This window comes from Leptopilina heterotoma, unplaced genomic scaffold (assembly GCF_015476425.1).
Source record: "Leptopilina heterotoma isolate Lh14 unplaced genomic scaffold, ASM1547642v1 Lhet_228, whole genome shotgun sequence".
NCBI lineage: Eukaryota > Metazoa > Arthropoda > Insecta > Hymenoptera > Figitidae > Leptopilina > Leptopilina heterotoma.
In genome coordinates this window covers 522,183-540,618 of record NW_025110946.1, presented here as the reverse complement: position 1 = coordinate 540,618, position 18,436 = coordinate 522,183, and the positions used below count along the sequence as shown (strand labels likewise).

Below are 18,436 nucleotides of genomic sequence, written 5' to 3'. Positions count from 1 at the left end.
ACCCTACCTGGGGTTCTGGCTAGGAATTCTAGTCAAACCCCTAAAATAAAAAAATTATTAAATAACTAAAATAATGATTTCCTTTCATTGTTAATAGCTTCTACAACAAAAAGGAATTCTAAAAACTTTATTAAAAATAGTAGATTGTGCAACGAGTGGAGAACAAGGGCGATTTCTCGCGAGCTCGAAGTTTGCTGCGCAAGCGTAGCGCGCGCAGCAATCGAGCGAGCAAAAATCGCTGTTCTCCACAAGTTGCACATACTATTTTGTCCAACAACTGCAAAAAATGTTTTTTATAAATAATAAATTTAAACTATTAATTTTTCAAAATTTTAAGTTGACTTTACTCGTTATTTATCGAAATCAAAATATTACAATGATGTTATAGCAATAACTGAGAGTGAAACAAAATCTAATTTTGAAAAAAATCTAAAAATAGAAAAAAAAATTTGAAAAAAAATTTTGGAAAAAAATTTTTCAAAAATGAATGTTTTGAAAGTGTCCCTAAAGATCCCCAGAGTGTCCTCAAAATTCTGTTCCTAAAATGTTCTAATTCTAATATAAAATAAAAAATCGATTAGTCAATTTCTCATTCCACCACCAGTGGGGAAATGACTTCATTTCTCCACTGGCCAAACCACCAGTGGGGAAATGTACTACATTCCTCCATTGGTGCCTAGCGTACAATAGTTCTATTTCCACGAAGGCGTTGGACAAAAAAAATTTTTAATAGGGAAAACTGTCGAGGCCCCGACCAGAACCCTGTTTTAAATAGGGCAAAGTGGGGCATTTTCTGCACGGGATGTGCCTAAAGTGCAACAAAATCAGAACGAGTGACTGCTAAATGCGTCTCATTATGCACGCACCGCGTGACTCGCATGTCCTGCGCCCGAAGTGTGACAAAGTGCGACGCATCATTGTTATCTGGGTAAGTTTTAACCCTCCGTCACACACATGAGAAAAAATTACGACTTTACACACGTTTAGAGGGAATCCCTCACCACATTGTAAAATAAGCAACATTACAACATAAGCAAAGGAATAATGTAACATTAACAAATAAGCAAAAAAATCATTAAACAATTCATTTTAATTATATTTATAATATAATTTTGTCATTAACCAACAGTGGAACAAAAAATGTTTTTAAACTTGATTTTTTTTATTTAACATAACCTCACTTTTTCGAGTTTCGACTTTTATTAGGAGTACTCGCATTACGCCTGGACCACCCGTCAATGGGTTTTCTCTCCAGAGAAGAGGGAAACTGTAGAAAACCTCTCTGAGTACAACCGGTTTATCGACAGTCGAGTTCTAATGGTGTGTACCGGACAATAATCGACGGTGCACATCATTATACCTCGACGTCAAACCTCCCGCTCAGATTGTCTCACGTGCCGGAAAAATACCAAGCCAAGTGGGCGCGAACCAAGGGTACTTACCCTTGGTCCTTAAACGACCACCAACGCCAGGCATCTATCCGACTGAGCCAATCTGTCGGTATTAAATATTAATTATGTTTAAACTAAATGTTTTTTTAGAAATGTGTTGAGGAGTAAATTGTCGAAAGGTATAGAAACTGATTTTATTTTGCAATGAGGAAAACAAAAGTTATTTAAAAAATACTGACACCGTAGAGGGAATCCCTCCCTAGGTGTGTGACGGAGGGTTAAGAAAGTTATGATTTTTTGAAGTAGTTGGTACGTATGTGAACCACTGGCCATTAAAGGGTTAAAGGAATTGCTCGAAAAATGTAATTATTCTTAAAATTTTAATTTTTAGTCCACGAAAAAATCAATTATTTGAAAAAATGTTCTTTTAAAATTCTTTGGAAGAATTCAATTTATTTACAAAAATATTAGAATTTTTCACAGGTATTCATATTATTTTCAAATATTTTAATAAAATTGTTTGAAAGAAATCAATTATTTTAAATACAATTTTAATTAAATTTATTTGAAATAATTCAGTTATTGTTTTAGATTTTAATAAAATTCTTCTTAAGAATTCAATTATGTCGATACATAAGAAAATTACTCCCGAAAATTCAATTATTTTGAGGCATTTTAATAAAATTGTTTGAAAAATTCAATTATTTTTAAAAAATAACAATATTTATCACAACCCAGCTTAAAATCCCCGTACAGGATCCTTTAAGGATCCTCTCGGGATCCTGTGCAAGATCCCAACCGGATCCCGTACCCGTCCTGTACTGGATCCCGACCGCCGTGATTTTGGGACAGGGTTCCTGTGCAGGTTCCGATGCAGGAACCTTTGCTATCAAAGGTTCCTGTAAAGGTTCCTGTACATGAACACTTGCAGGATCCTGTACAGGAAACTTTTTAATTTAAAAAATTTTTATATGTTAAGCAACATTTGACATACATACCCAGGCGCGAAAGACCAGTGCTGACGATGGGTTGAAACTTGACTGAGTCTTGAACGCCCAGCGTGGGTAACCCAGAGTTGAAGCAGTCTTTATATCATTGTCACTCAATATTGGTTCAGCATGGGACACCAATGTTCGTCCCATGCTCGATTTAACACTCGGTCAATCTTCGTGAGTGGAGCTTCAACATCCAGTCTTTATTCAAGCTTGAATCAATCTTGATAGTTTATTTATTACCGTGTGCACTTAACAATATTAGATATAAATATTTATAAATTATTTAATATTAAAATATTATTTCTGATAATTTTTAGTAATTTTTTATACTATTTAAAAATTATTATTCTTATTATTAATTATTATTAAATAATATAATAAGTATTATTATTATTGTTATTAAGATATCAATTGGTAAATAAATATTAATATTTATTTAGTGTATAATATTTATATTAATTACATAAGATTCATATCAATAAAGTTAAATTATTATATATTATTTTTTTTCTTGTCTTTTCTCGTCAAATTATTATTTCAAAGTTCAAGAGTTTCGTTTATCTGAAAAATTTTCAGTGAAAAAAATGCTCATTAGGTAGCAATAAATATTTATGCCTAGTAGTTTTACACTAGGTTTAACTGTTTACTGAATATTATCAAAAATATATTTTTCGTCAAACGCGCGCGACTAAACACAAATAACCTTGAGACGTTGCGATTGTCGTGCTCCCACCATCCCATCTACTCAATGCTTTCCCCTCATGACGTCACAGGCGGGGAGTGTATTGAGTAGATGGGATGGTGGGAGCACGACAATCGCAACGTCGCGCTGTAAAGTCTCAAGGTTATTTGTGTTTAGTCGCGCGCGTTTGACGAAAAATATATTTTTGATAATATTCAGTAAACAGTTAATCCTAGTGTAAAACTACTAGGCATAAATATTTACTACTACCTAATGAACATTTTTTTCACTGAAAATTTTACAGATAAACGAAACTCTTGAACTTTGAAAATAATAATTTGACACTGAGCGAGAAAAAAAATAATATATAATTTAACTTATAAAATTATCAGAAAAAATATTTTAATATTAAATAATTTATAAATATTTATATTTAATATTGTACAGTGCACACGGCAATAAAGGAACTGAATATTGTAACAAGATTGACCGAGTCTTGAATCGAGCATGGGACGAACATTGGTGTCCCATACTGAGTGACGGCACTGGCATTGATATAGTAGATTAGGCGAGAAGCCTTCCAGCCTTCTGTGGCCGAGCGGTTTAAATGCGTGCGTTGAGAACTTCCGGTATGCGTTAGGGGGGCGGGGTGCGTGAGTTTCGATCCCACATGCGAGCGAATATTTTTCATTCTTTGTTATAAGCGTTTATATAAAATAATAAAATTGTGTGTTGTGTCGTGAATAAAAAATGTGAACATGTTTATAAATAATGTTAAAAGTCTGTTAAAAATCAAGAAAAAATGTAACGATTAAGGTATTTCTCCGGCAAATCGATTTTCGATAGAATTTTTTGAAATTCTGGGAAAATGTACCTTTTTATATGCTTTATGTGTGATAAAAAACTCAATACTCCTTGCGATGCTAAAAATTGAGATATTTTGCTTCAAAGTTTCAACATTTAACATAGGAATCATATGCTGAACGTAGAAAAGTGACACATTTTTATTAATATCTAGAAAACTACTCGATAAATAATTCTCAAAAACTAGTATGTTGTAGGGATAAAGAATAGAAATAATATTAAACAAATTTCAGTGTAGGTAACGATGCTCATTTTTTAATTATTGTATTTTGAAAGTCGAAACTCAAGTGATTTTCCATTGAATTTACTGGTGCAAGGAAAGCATGCGGTCGCGACTTGGCAACACTGTTGCGTTTAAAGCACTTGCAAAAAGGCGCGAAACTAACATTCGTTTCAATTACTTTTTCAGATTCAATTTAAAAAAACTTTTCTTTTTTCAAACATATTTATATATTTATTTATTTTATTGAAACTTTTTTAGTTATAAAATTTTGTTACTGTTTTTATTATTGCTCTTTTGAATTTCTTGTTGTAATAACAAAATTAATAAGTGATAATAATAATAATATTAATTACGATAATTTGATAATAATTATAAATTATTACTACAAATTGAAATAATTTATATTATAATTATTAATAATAATAATAATAATAATAATAATAATAATAATAATAATAATAATATGGAAAATAATATTTTATTATCAAATCTTTAAACGCGTTATTTTCTGATATCTCGTTATAGGATTTATCAGGATAATTAGGGGGAAGCGTTCTGATAAAGAATATTCTCGAAATTTGCAGGTAATTTTTGAAAAATATATTGAAAAAGAAAGTTAAAAAGTTTTAATTTTGGCGAAAGTGAGAGACAATATGAACCACCGGATCGTAGAAGGGCATATAGCCAATGTTATTCAAATGGGCTATATGCCCTTCTACGATCCGGCGGTTCATATGACGGTGAGCACACAGACAAGTGGATCTATGTGTCAGTGGTCAAGGAGGTGGCGTCAATTCTCGGAAGTGGTCGCGACTTGATCTAACGAAATTTAATTCTCAATCTCAAATTACTCCACTGACATAATTTCCTCGCAAAATTATTGCAAAAACGGAGAGAGACGCGTCTCAGTGAGTGAAATTCCTCTATCATCCCTCCAAATATGAACCCGAAATATTTGATTCTCTCAAAAAGGTTTGTTCTCGCTATAACTACACCGCTACACTCGAGTGTAGCAAGAGTGTGAAACGGAGCATGCGCACTTAAACAAAGTACAACATCTAGCGAGAACGCAAAAGTGTAGAGAAAGTGCACGAAAAAATGAAAAAAAAGATTAATATTGTAAACTGCATACAATTTGTAATTCAAAATAAACCACCTTATAAACAATTGCTATTGTGAAGCAATTGTTTAAATAATTATTTCTCTCATTTATTAAAGCCATAATTTATTTACTATTAGTGATTTTAAAAGTAAAATTTCTCAGTTTTATGAATTATGATATGGTAAAATTTTTTTTTTAAATAATAGGATTTATTCCTATTATTCCCTGTAAACATTATAATGGGCAATTCATGAAAATTTGAGACATTAATTAAATTTTACAAGAATTTCGAAGGTTAAATGTATGTACCGAGCGGAATTTATTTTTTCAAATTTTTACACAGTTTAAACTCTGACATCTTTGTAAAATTTAATTAATTTCTTAATTTCAACCGAATTGCTCATTATAATGTTTACAGAGAATAAAACTAGAATTTTTAAGCTATATTTTCATATAAGTTTCAAGAAAAACGGAAGCGACATGTTTTGAAATATTCTGAAGGTTATCTTTCAAACTTATAATTTTTTTCATAAATTTTATTATTTTAAAAAAAAATATGTTTACCATCATAAAATTGAGAAATTATTTTTTAAATTCACTGTAAATAAAGTTTGGTTTTAATAAATGGGAGAATAATTATTTAAAAATTGCTTTACAATGGAAATTGTTTTTTAGGTGGTACTTTATATAAATATTAACAAAATAAGGATTGCTTACTAATAATTTCATAAATTAAAAGTCACTAAGAAATATATTATAACTTTATGTTCATAAAATAATTAATGCATTTTAAATAAAATGTCCATTTACCGCCATTTTAATAAGAACACTCAATTACACTCGCTCGCAATCGGGTGTAATAAAATAGGGAAAAGTGCAGAGGCTTCTAGGGAGTTAGGTGTACACTATTGCGTCACTTCTGGTAACGAGAACGCCGTAGTGTACACTTTTGTACAAAGTGTAGAAAGTGTAGCTAGCGAGAACAAACCTAAAAATGAGAAGTCAATACCAAACCGTTCATAACCCCTTTTTTAATGTTTAAACATTTTTTTCAATTATTATTTATAAAAATTTCCGAGAGCAGCGCGTGCGCGGGTCAATAATTATATTTTTCTATATTTTCCAAAAAATCCCGACTGAAAATATTTTTTTCTTTTTAAATGAGATGTCGATCAGGATACGTCTAGCCATTTTCCACAGTCGAGGTGAATTTTTCATTTTTTCCTGCTACTTTTACTGAAACAAATCTATTATTTTTTTGGGTTTTTATTTACATTTTAATTTTAATAAAATTCATGAAATTAAACAAGTAAAAATGAAGGTTATGTTCTCCGTGAGAAGAACAGGCCTCGTGACAGCTGTGCCACACTGTTGCCGTATCATGAAAACTTGCGCACAATTACGAAATTTGCACTTCTGCGCTTGACTGAGGGGAAAGGAAAGAGAAAAGTGTTTTCAACCTTTCCTTTTGAGGGAGAGGTAATTCTATTATATACAGAACATTGGTCGTAATTGAGCTCCACTGGAGCCGGAGAAATACCTTAACAGAAAAATTGTCTTTTTTTACTAAAATTATGTTTTTAAAATTACTATTCAAATGATATTTATTGTTAGTAATATATTCTTATTTATATGAAAATAATATAATTATTACAAATAATAACTTATTGTCATTAAATGTATATATACACACATACATGAATTAAAATAATAACAATAATATTTATTATTATTATTAATAATTCATATATTCACATTATATTGAATAAACGTGAGAAACGAGTAAATTTGGGAACAGTGGAAGCATTCTTGTTTCTGTCCTGCATTAGGCGTCCGCAGCATTGATTGAGCATTGATGTCCAATGCTGAATCAAGGCTCGCGCTGCAGTCTGGAATCGGTGTTACATTAAAGCTTCGATCATTCCTGCTCTCGCTGATTCACTCATGCTCAATCAATGTTGACCAATGCTCGGCCAATCTTTATAAAGCCTGAACTCGGCGTCAATTCGCGCCTGGGTAGACTTCATATTTCAATATGTTAGGCTCGTATAACAATGTTGGACAGAAAAATGTATTGCGCATTCGAGAAACTCATAGAAAACTACTGCGCAGGAGTTAAAAATATAAATAAATTAATTGAGGAAACTGTGTAGGATCCTTTACGGACTCCTTACAAGATCCTTTATACTTTAAGGCCTAAGCACAACTACTTTGCGAATGTCGTTCGCGAACGCAATGCATGGGTTAGAAAAGAACAGAGATATATTTGTGTCCTTTTCTAACGCATGCTTTACATTCGCGAACGACGTTCGCGAAGCAGTTGTGCATTGGCCTTAAGTGCCTGCAGTTTTCAAAACTGCAAAGGAACCTTTGCAAAGTTTCCTGTACCAGGATCCTGCAAGTGTTCCTGCACAGGAACCTTTGATAGCAAAGGTTCCTGCATCGGAACATGCACCAGTGGCGGATCCAGGGGGGGTCATGACCCCCCCCCCCTGGGGCGAAAAATTTACATACAAAAAAAAAGGTCAGATAATTATGGTCGTTGCTCGCCGAATCTATAAATGACCCCCCCCCTGGAGTAAATTCTGGATCCGCCACTGACATGCACAGGAACCCTGTCCCAAAATCACGTACGGGATCCGGTCGGGATTCTGTACAGGACGGGTACCGTAAACCGGGGCTATAAGGAACACCGGGGCTATAAGGAACAAAACTCCGTGTTCGGGTGGAGTTGAAGTTATCGGGGCTGTGTATGAATAAATTGTGTTACTTGATTTTGAAAAATTGTTGCTGGGGTAACTGTCAATACTATTGAATGCAATAATTGCGACTATTAATAATTTTGTGAACAGTAGTAGCTTGTAAGTGAGTAATTGTGTTTTAGTGAAATTTCAAACTTCCCAGTAAACGAAAACTAATTGAAATGAATTAAAAAGAATTCACAAAGAGCTTTCGTGAATCCCGCTTTGTGACAAATACGAATTGGAGCCATGATGCAATTTTCCTGAATTCGTGAAACTGTATTGAACTTCCGAACCTTCTATCCGTACCAATTCACTGGACAAGTTTTGAGCCTTTAATTTTTTTCAATTCGTTAGCACGAATTCAATGCATTCCTTGGCCATTTCTTTCGAATGCGAATTCGTTTGGACAAATTGGTACATATTGAATTAAATTCAATTGAATATACAAAGAGCTTGAGTAAATCCCGCTTTGTGACAAATACGAATTGGAGCCTACCAAAAATGTTAATTCGTTTCAATTCATTTGAATTAGTTTTTTTTTTACTGGGTTGGGAAACATTTGATTGCCGAGGTAAGTTGTTCCTATTTTAACTTCTCAAAGTAATTTTTTTTTATTAAAGCGATTTATTATGGAAAGTTTTATTGAGTTCACTAAGTAATATAAATACGTTTATTTTGTATTTACAGTAAGATTTACGAGAAAAAACCAAAATTCACAAACGGCGGGTATATAAGGAACACAATTATTTCTTCCGAATTGTTAAAGTGTGTTGTCAAAACGTAAGCTTTTCGTAATTTTGTTTGTTTTTTATCACCTAATTTGGTTTTTAGTGTTCAAAGATGGTTCGAAATTGTAAAAGAGTGTTGATACCGACAGGTCACAAAAAACGACCAGTTATCATCATCGACCTCAACTGATGATACCAGCAACGTTTAGTTTTGTTTTTACATTTGTTTTATATTCTGTGTTTACTTTCGATCAATAAAAAATAATTTCTTTAACTTTAAATACGTTTGTAACGTTTAAATACGCCTTGTTCCTTATGGCCCCATTTTGTAATTTCGAAAAAATGCGTCTTTTTCGTATTTTTTGCTTAAAATTCCAGCTTTGATCAAAACAATTCTTTAACCCTTCAAAGTGCTCGCCAAGATCAAGAAAAGAGAAAAAAAATTAAGGCAATATTTCAATAAAAAAAAAAGTTGCAAGACTTTAAAGCTGAAATCTGTTCCTTATAGCCCCAGATTACGGTACGGGGATTTTAAGCTGGAAACCCAGTAAACGAAAACTAATTGAAATGAATTAAAAAGAATTCACAAAGAGCTTTCGTGAATCCCGCTTTGTGACAAATACGAATTGGAGCCATGATGCAATTTTCCTGAATTCGTGAAACTGTATTGAACTTCCGAACCTTCTATCCGTACCAATTCACTGGACAAGTTTTGAGCCTTTAATTTTTTTCAATTCGTTAGCACGAATTCAATGCATTCCTTGGCCATTTCTTTCGAATGCGAATTCGTTTGGACAAATTGGTACATATTGAATTAAATTCAATTGAATATACAAAGAGCTTGAGTGAATCCCGCTTTGTGACAAATACGAATTGGAGCCTACCAAAAATGTTAATTCGTTTCAATTCATTTGAATTAGTTTTTTTTTACTGGGAAGAACTCACTTTTTTAAAAGTAATAAATTTCTTCTTCGAAATTCAATTATTTCAAAAAAATTTAATTTAATAAAATGCCACACAGACATCCAATTATTGTCAAAAATTTGTTAATAGAATTCTTTGTAAAATTTAATTATCTTTAAAAACTTTTCGCAATTCAATGATTTTCAATATCTACTATTTTCATAAAATTTCTAAACAGAATTCGATTATTTAAAAAATGGTTTGTAGAAATTTTCGTAAAAATTCAATTCTTTTCATGAATAATACAAATTTCTCTAGAATTAAATTATTTAAATTAGAATTTGCATAAAATTATTCGAAATAAATGAATAATTTAAAAATTTTTATGAAATTCTTCGTAAGAATTAAATTATTTCTTATAAATATTTTAAACTCTTTCATGAACAATGAAATTCGTCGCAGGAATTCAATTTATTATCAGGATAAGAAAAAAGTAAATATTTTTGATGAAAATTAGGAAAAAGTCAGGAAAATAAAAAATACCTACTTTTACTCGTGAACAAAAAATAAAAAATTTTTTTCAGAATATAACGTTGAAAGCACAAAAGCCATTATAAATATTTTTTTATGAAATGGTTTCAGTTTTTCTAAGATTCTCAAATTGAGACCAGTTTCGCATCAAACTGTTGCATCGCATCAATTTTGATACGTTTTTTGAATTATGATTGTCAAGATTAAAATATTTTATATTCCAAAAATTATTATTTTTACTGTTTTATTTCAAGAATTTTCGATAAAAATTCATGAGAAGTGTGTTTGAAAGGGGCGTTTTAGAATGTTTTTTCACGCTTTATAAATCACTCTGTCGAATTTACAAGCATTAAATGTCACGATGTTCGCTTTAAAGAGTCAAATTTAAGTCTAGTTTCGAGCGTCATGATGTATAAACCAATGGGATAATCAGAAATTGTGATTCACAAAAATTTCATTCTGGAAAATTCAATAGAATTTTTATTTTTAAAATTTTTCGTTTATATATATAATTCAATTCTATTAACAAATTATAGAAGATTTATTCTTATTAATATTTATTTTTGTTTCTTAGCTTTTTTAGAAAAATACATTATAATAATCGTAAGTTTCCTTTCCGTTAGCAAATTATCTGCATTCATTTGTTTGTTTTAAATATTAATTTTTGTGGGTTATTTTCATTTTTTTATGTCAAAAAGAAAATAAAAAAAACTCGTTTTATTCACTTCGCAAAATTGACAAAATTTCCATTCCATATTTTTTATTTTCCTGATTTTTTCCTAATTTTCATAAAAAATATATTTACTTTTTTCTTATCCTGCTAATAAATTGAATTTCTGCTACGAAATTTTATTATTCATGAAAGAATTCAAAATAATTTAATTCTTGCGAAGAATTTTATAAAATTTTTTAAATAATTCCTTTCTTTCTAATAATTTTATGCAAATTCTAATTTAAATAATTGATTTATGAAAATTTTTATTATTCATGAAAAGAATTAAATTTTTACAAAACATTTTTTAAATAATTGAATTCTGTTTGGAAATTTTATGAAAATAGTATATGTGACCTGGAATGTTAAAGGGGACCTTAGGTAAAAAAAATCTATTTTCAGTTTTTTAGTAATTCTTATAGAAAACGATCTGCTCTTTTCAACGCAATAAAGCCCACACCTCTACCTTTATTAGTTTTTTTACAATTGCGCTTCAAAGATGGACGCAATTGGCTAAAAAAACGTAGAAAAACATCAGCACAAAAGAAATGTATAAAAAGTGATCAGATTTGCTTGAAACTTGTTACTTATTCGAGGGTTTTTGGGGTCGCTGATTACGAATCTGACATCAGATTTTCAAAACTCAAAATGGCCGATCCAATATGGCGGATAAAAATTTTAAAATTATTTGAATTTGCCTGAAATTCATTTCTTAGGGGTTTTTGGGGTCGCTGATTCAAAATGGTTTTATAACGAAGCGAACAGTAGAAAAACTAACCTTATTATATCATAATAAAAAAAGAATAACGACAGTGATCGCCAATTTTTCGTCAAATTGATTGCAGGAATTAACAAAAGAATAACGATAGTGATAGTCAATTTTTCGTCAAATTGACGATCACTGGAATTAATTTTAACAAATTTTTTATTTTTAAATTTTTATTTGAAGGGGTTTTGTTAATTCTTTTGACAATTTAATATTGATAAAAATTGAAAATTATTAAAAATTTCAGTAAAAAGTTACAAATAAATCCGATCAATTTTTAAATTTTGTCCTACCTATTATATCCGCCATTTTGAATTTTAAAAATCTGATGTCAGATTCGTAATCAGCAACCCCAAAAACCCCCACGTAATGAATTTCAGGCAAATTTAGATAATTTTTAAATTTTTGTTGGCATTGTAGTAGTAAAATAATCATTTTCTTTGGTTAACAATATTATATAATGATTATTTTTTTTTATTAAATACCTTTGTAGGACCCCAAACATCGGCACCTTCACGTGTAAATAATAAATCGGCGTGCCTTACGCTTACACTCGATGCTAGACGCTTACAGATAAATAATTTTAGATTTTTTTATATATAATATTATTTTAAATTAAATGGAATAATATGTACAAAGAAAATTTTTTGTTAAATATAAAAAATAAGAATAATAATTTGTTGTTAAAAAAAATTTTTTCTTATTAGTATAAAAAATATTTTATTTACAAAAAATGCAAATTCATTTTTGGATTCAGTGTTGAAAAGTAGATCAAATTAAAAAAAGAAAGATTAAAATCGGTCAATAATTAACGAAGTTATGACCATTTTTGCAAATTTGAACGGCTGAATTCTGTTTTGTGGCGGGCGAGAATCACGCGCCACCGGTTCCCCCACTCCGCCGTCCAAAGGTAGAAAAAACTATGCATATACTTTCACTTGATATAAATGCAAAATAAAAGGACAAATCCGTATGATCAATTTTTTTTCATAAAATACAAGTATTTAACTATAAATGGTGCGAATTTCAATTAAAAATAATAATAATTAACTAGTCAGGAATTTGTTAAAAAGAAAAAACTAACTCCCCCCCCCCCTTGAAGTAAGATTGGATTTTTTTTTGGAAAGGTTTTGTGAAAACAAGTGAAATTAAATGCCCTTTACACTAAATCGATAAAGTGAAAATTGGCCGAGTTATTCCATTTGTTTATGTCAAAAAAACATACTTTTTTTTAACGTCTATTATTATGCACTTAGATTAAAAAAATCAATTTCCCATTTAAATGGAATGAAAGTTTGACTCCTTAACTGTACTCTCCAAGAAAAAAAAACGAAATTCGCCTGGCCAAAAATTTGGAAATTCCGTTGAAAAATGACATGTTTTTAGTTAACAAATGGAATTATGCATAAACTAATTATCCGATCGAGTTGAATTTTTTTGTGTTTTATTCAGCTTCGCAAGGAGAATATTTCTGGTAAGTTAGAAACAAATTCGATAATTATTAACAAAGTTATTAAACAATTAAAAAAGTGCTATTTTTAATGGTTTAAATTCATTTGCAAATAAACTAATTAACATTTTTTAACGTATGACCAATCATTTAAAAGCTATTTTCAAGCTCTACAACTTCCAATAACAACTTTTTTCTCTAAAATGTAACCGGAAGCAACGGGAATCAAAAAACCACGTTTTTCAAACTTTGACAATTATTTATAACCTTTTTCGCAACTGAGAATCGAGAGCAAACTATTGGGCTCTTATATGGGGCCCGCAAACTACAAGAAACCATTTAGACTTTGCTGCTAGCATTTATGTGTACTTTTTCGACCCAACGACTGGCCTAATTTTGGACGTAAGGTCCCTTTTAACATTCCAGGTCACATATATTGAAAATCATTGAATTGCGAAAAGTTTTTAAAGATAGTTAAATTTTACAAAGAATTCTATTAAAAAATTTGTCAATAATTGAATATCTGTGGGAAATTTTATTAAATTTTTTTGAAAATAATTAAATTCCTAAAAAACAGTTTATTATTTATGAAAATAATAGAAATATTGCAAACGATTTCTTAGAATTTTTTAAAATAATGGAATTTCTAAGAAGAAATTTATTATTTTTAAAAATAATTGAATTATTGTAATGAATATTGTTATTTATGAAAATAATTGAATTTTGAAAAAAAATTTATTAAAATACCTCAAAATAATTAAATTTTCGGGGGTAATTTTTTTATTTATCTTTAATAATCTTTAATAATTTTTCTTTCGAAAAATTATTCGTGTAAATAATTGAGTTCTTAGAAAAATGTTATTAAAATTTAAAAAATTGAATTATTTCAAAAAAATTTAATTAAAATCGTATTTAAAACAATTAATTTCTTTCAAACAATTTTATTAAATTTTTTAAAATAATTATTCAATTCTTCCATAGAATTTAAAAAAAACATTTTTTTAAATAATTTATTTTTTCGAGGAATTGAAATTAAGTTTTTAAGAATAATTAAAATTTTTGAGCAATTCCTGTAAAATTGTATTAAAAATAATTGAAATCCTGCTATGAATTTTATTACTTATGAAAATAATTGAATTGAATGGTTTTTAATTTGAATAGAATTTTATTATTATTCTCAAAAATAATTGAATTACAGAGAAGAATTCTATTATTTTTGAAAATAATTGTATTATTGCAGAAAAGTTTATTAAAATATTTAAAAAGAATTGAATTTCTGTAAAATTTTTTATTATTTTTGAAAGTAAGTGAATTCTTTATTAGAATTGTATAAACATTGTTTTAAATAATTATTTTTTTCGAAATATAATAAATATTATGAAAATTTTATTATTTTAAATAATTGAATTCTTGTGTAAAAACTTTATTTGTGAAAATAACTGAATTTTTCGATTATTAATTTAAAATAGTAATAAAAATAATTGAAATTCTTTGATGAGTTTTATTATTTATGAAAATAATTAAATTCTTGCTTAGAATTTAATCAAACATTTTTTTTAAAAATTGACTTTTCATAAAAAATTTTATTATTAGTGACAGTAATTAAATTATTGTGAAAAATAAATTGCATAAAATTTTGTTAAATAATTGATTTTTACGAAATTTTTTTGAAAATTAGCGAATTTAAATAAGTAAAAATTTTCTAAAAAAAAATATTATTTATATTCTTTGTTCAGAAAGTTGAAGATTATTTTTAATTTAGGTATTAAATATCAATTTTTGCGAAATTCAATTTACCTCGTACAAGAAGTTTTCAATTTTGAAAATCTGATGTAAAATTTGAAATTAGTATCAAAATATGTTAAATTTTTTTTATGTACTTTAAAGTTTAAAAATATAATATAATTTGAAAATTTAATTCTAATTATTAGTTTTTTAGTTATGTGTCATAATAAGTATTTCTTTAAAAATTACATAAATTAAAATGACTTGAAATTGTTTACAATAAACATTGCAAAACAACATTCCCGCGCGCTTGCGCGCGGATAATTTGGCTAGTACACTGCAAAAAGAAATATCTTATTTAAGATGTTTTGGTAGTCATTTCTAAGATGTTTTTGTAGTCACTTTTAAGTTATTTAAAATATCTTAATTTAAGATGTTTAAAGTATCTTCGTACACATTTTCATCATATTTTTTGTGAAAAAAGTTTTGAGGTTAACTATGGGCTTATATGTAAGACATTTTATGCATCTTAGTTTTTAGTAACTTAAATTTTTTTCGCATCTTACAATTCACAAGTATCTTATCGCTAAACATCTTATTGAGACAGAAACATCTTAATTTAAGATACTTTAAAAAACTTACAGAAGTATCTTACTTTTTTAAGATAGAAGAAATATCTAAGACGTATAAAACATCTTAAAAATCAGTAAGATACTTTAGAAAACATCTTATTTTAAGATGTAAGATACCATTTTTCCATCTTACATCTTATTTTAAGATATCAAATAAGACACTTATTTTTGCAGTGTACATTATAATAATCGTAAGTTTCCCTTTCCGTTAGCAAATTATCTGCATTCATTCGTTTGTTTTGAAAATTAATTTTTGTGGGTTATTGTCATTTTTTTTATGTCAAAAAAACCAAAAAAAAACTCTTCATTCACTTCACAAAATTGACTAAAATTCCATTCCATATTTTTTATTTTCCTGACTTTTTCCTAATTTTCATAAAAAATAGGGTAAGTGTGGGTATTCCTGCGAGTGACACAATTATTGCGATTTTTAAAAAATTATTATTTTCATTTTGAAATACACGCCTAATTTTTTCAAAATAATTACAAAAATTATTTTGAATCTTACTTGATAGAATAGCTCATAAAAATGTACATTCCGACAATTATTTATTTATTTATTTAAATTTGAAATATATTATGACAGAATTCTGTGAAATTATCAAATATGGCAGTCATGAATACATATTAAAAACCATTGATATTTCCAATATTCACTATAGTATACACGTTTCAGTGTTACTAATCAAAGAAGTACACTTTATTATTTGAAAAATATATTAATTTACCCATATATTATTGATTTTCAATTAATAATACTTAAAACTATATTAGTAGCAGAATTTTTACTGCATGTTAGTATTATTGCGATTTTTAAATACGTTTACTGCGCAACGCATACTAAACATAACCTCTTTTTTGACAACCAGCGCGCTATGCGACACCTGATTTTCTGCAATAATGCTCGCACAATAATTGGTGTTTCCTTGATAAATGTCACACAATATTAATCGCGAGTCAACAATAATACATGTGTTGACAATTAGTTTTTAATTTACTTTTTTAAATACAAATAAGTAACGAAATTTGATTGAGTTTAATGATTTGGAAAATATAATAATTGAACTTTAATTTGTAATTGAAAAAACTGCATTTTATTTTTTCGTAAACTTAGACGAGCTTCGCAAAGTTAACCTACACTAAAAATTCGCAGAAATACCCACACTTACCCTATTTACTTTTTTCTTATCCTGATAATAAATTGAATTCCTGCAACGAATTTTATTGTTCATGAAAGAGTTTAAAATATTTATAAAAAATAATTTAATTCTTACGAAGAATTTTATAAAAATTTTTAAATTATTCATTTATTTCGAATAATTTTATTCAATTTTTGAAAATAATTATTCAATCCTTCCTAAAAGTATTTAAAAAAACATTTTTTTAAATATAATTGGTTTTTTCGAGGAATTAAAATTAAGTTTTTAAGAATAATTACATTTTTTGAGCAATTCCAGTAAAATTGTATTAAAAATAATTGAAGTCCTGCTATGAATTTTATTATTTATGAAAATAATTGAATAGTTGCTAGGAATTTTATTATAATTTTAAAAAATACTTGAATTACAAAGAAGAATTTTATTATTTTTGAAAATATAATAATATAATGAATTATTGCGGAAAAGTTTATTAAAATGTTTAAAAAGAATTGAATTTCTGTGAAAAATTGTATTATTTTTTAAAGTAATTGAATTCTTCATAAGAATTTTATGAACATTGTTTTAAATAATTAATTTTTTCGAAATATAATAAATATTATGAAAATTTTATTTTAAATAATTGAATCCTTGTGGAAAACTTTATTTGTGAAAATAACTGAATTTTTCGATTATTAATTTAAAATAGTAATAAAAATAATTGAAATTCTTCAATGAGTTTTATTATTTATGAAAATAATTAAATTCATGCTTAGAATTTAATCAAAATTTTTTTTAGAAAATTGAATTTTCATAAAAAAATGTATTATTAGTGAAAGTAATTAAATTATTGTGAAAAATAAATTGCATAAAATTTTGTTAAATAATTGATTTTTTAAAAATTTTTTTGAAAATTATCTAGTTAAAAGTAGTGCGGAAATTCTCTAAAAAAAATATTATTTATATTGTTTGTTCAGAAAGTTGAATATGTAATAATTTTTTTACCTTCTCTATTCTTCAGAACAATTAAAATTTTCGTAATGAAGATTATTTTTAATTTAGGTATCAAATAACAATTTTTGCGAAATTCAATTTTCCTCGTACAAGAAAGTTTTGAAAGTTTTTTTATTTTTAATTTTGAAAATCTGATGTCTTTGAAACTAGTATGAAAATTTGTTAAATTTTTTTATATAGGTACTTAAAAGTTTAAAAATATAATATAATTTGAAAATTTAATTCTAATTAGTTTTTCAGTTATGTGTCATAATAAGTATTTCTTTAAAAATTACTTAAATTAAAATGACTTGAAATTGTTTGCAATAAACAGCGCAATACAACATTCCCGCATGCGGATAATTTGGCTAGTTGTTAAATAATTTGTTATTATGCTGCGAGAAAATGTTTATAATAATTTTCTGTGGATAAGTTTATCAATAAACTGTTAAATAATTTGTTGAGCTTGCGTGGATCGATTCTTGAGTTATATTTATCAAAATCAGTATATTTTTAATCCACGTGGAAACTGGGTTTCAATGAATCTTTTTATATGTGTAAATCGATTTCATTTTCTTATACTTTTAAATATTTTTCTTACTTTCTCTCATTTTATTATTTATGAATTTTTTTCGTTTTTATAAGATGGGCAAACTAAGTAAAAGAAGTTTTCAATTTTTAAAAGATTTTATTTCAATGCAAACAGGAAATGTTGGGTGAAAAAATTTTTTTCCAAAGTCTGTAAAAATTTATCTCAAGTTGGGAATAATTTTCTTGGAGAGATTTACCGTTCTTGTTGGAAACTTTTGCAACAACGACTTACATTTTCATCGTCACAATGAAAAGGAACGATTCTCTT

General features: G+C 27.8%; 1 protein-coding gene across 4 annotated transcripts in view; it reads left to right on the top strand.

Moving 5' to 3' along the window:
* The window catches only part of LOC122502350 (neuropeptide Y receptor type 2-like), a 94,804-nt gene that overhangs the window by 37,779 nt on the left and 38,589 nt on the right, over positions 1-18,436 (top strand). The window contains exon 1 of one of the 4 annotated variants that reach the window (XM_043612365.1): positions 4,914-5,063. The exons of 2 other annotated variants lie outside the window; for them this stretch is intronic. The gene's annotated coding sequence lies outside the window, so the exon portion shown is untranslated. Of the gene's footprint in view, positions 1-4,913; positions 5,064-6,352; positions 6,463-18,436 lie in introns of those variants that run through there. One more of the 4 variants, XM_043612366.1, reaches the window with a different exon arrangement.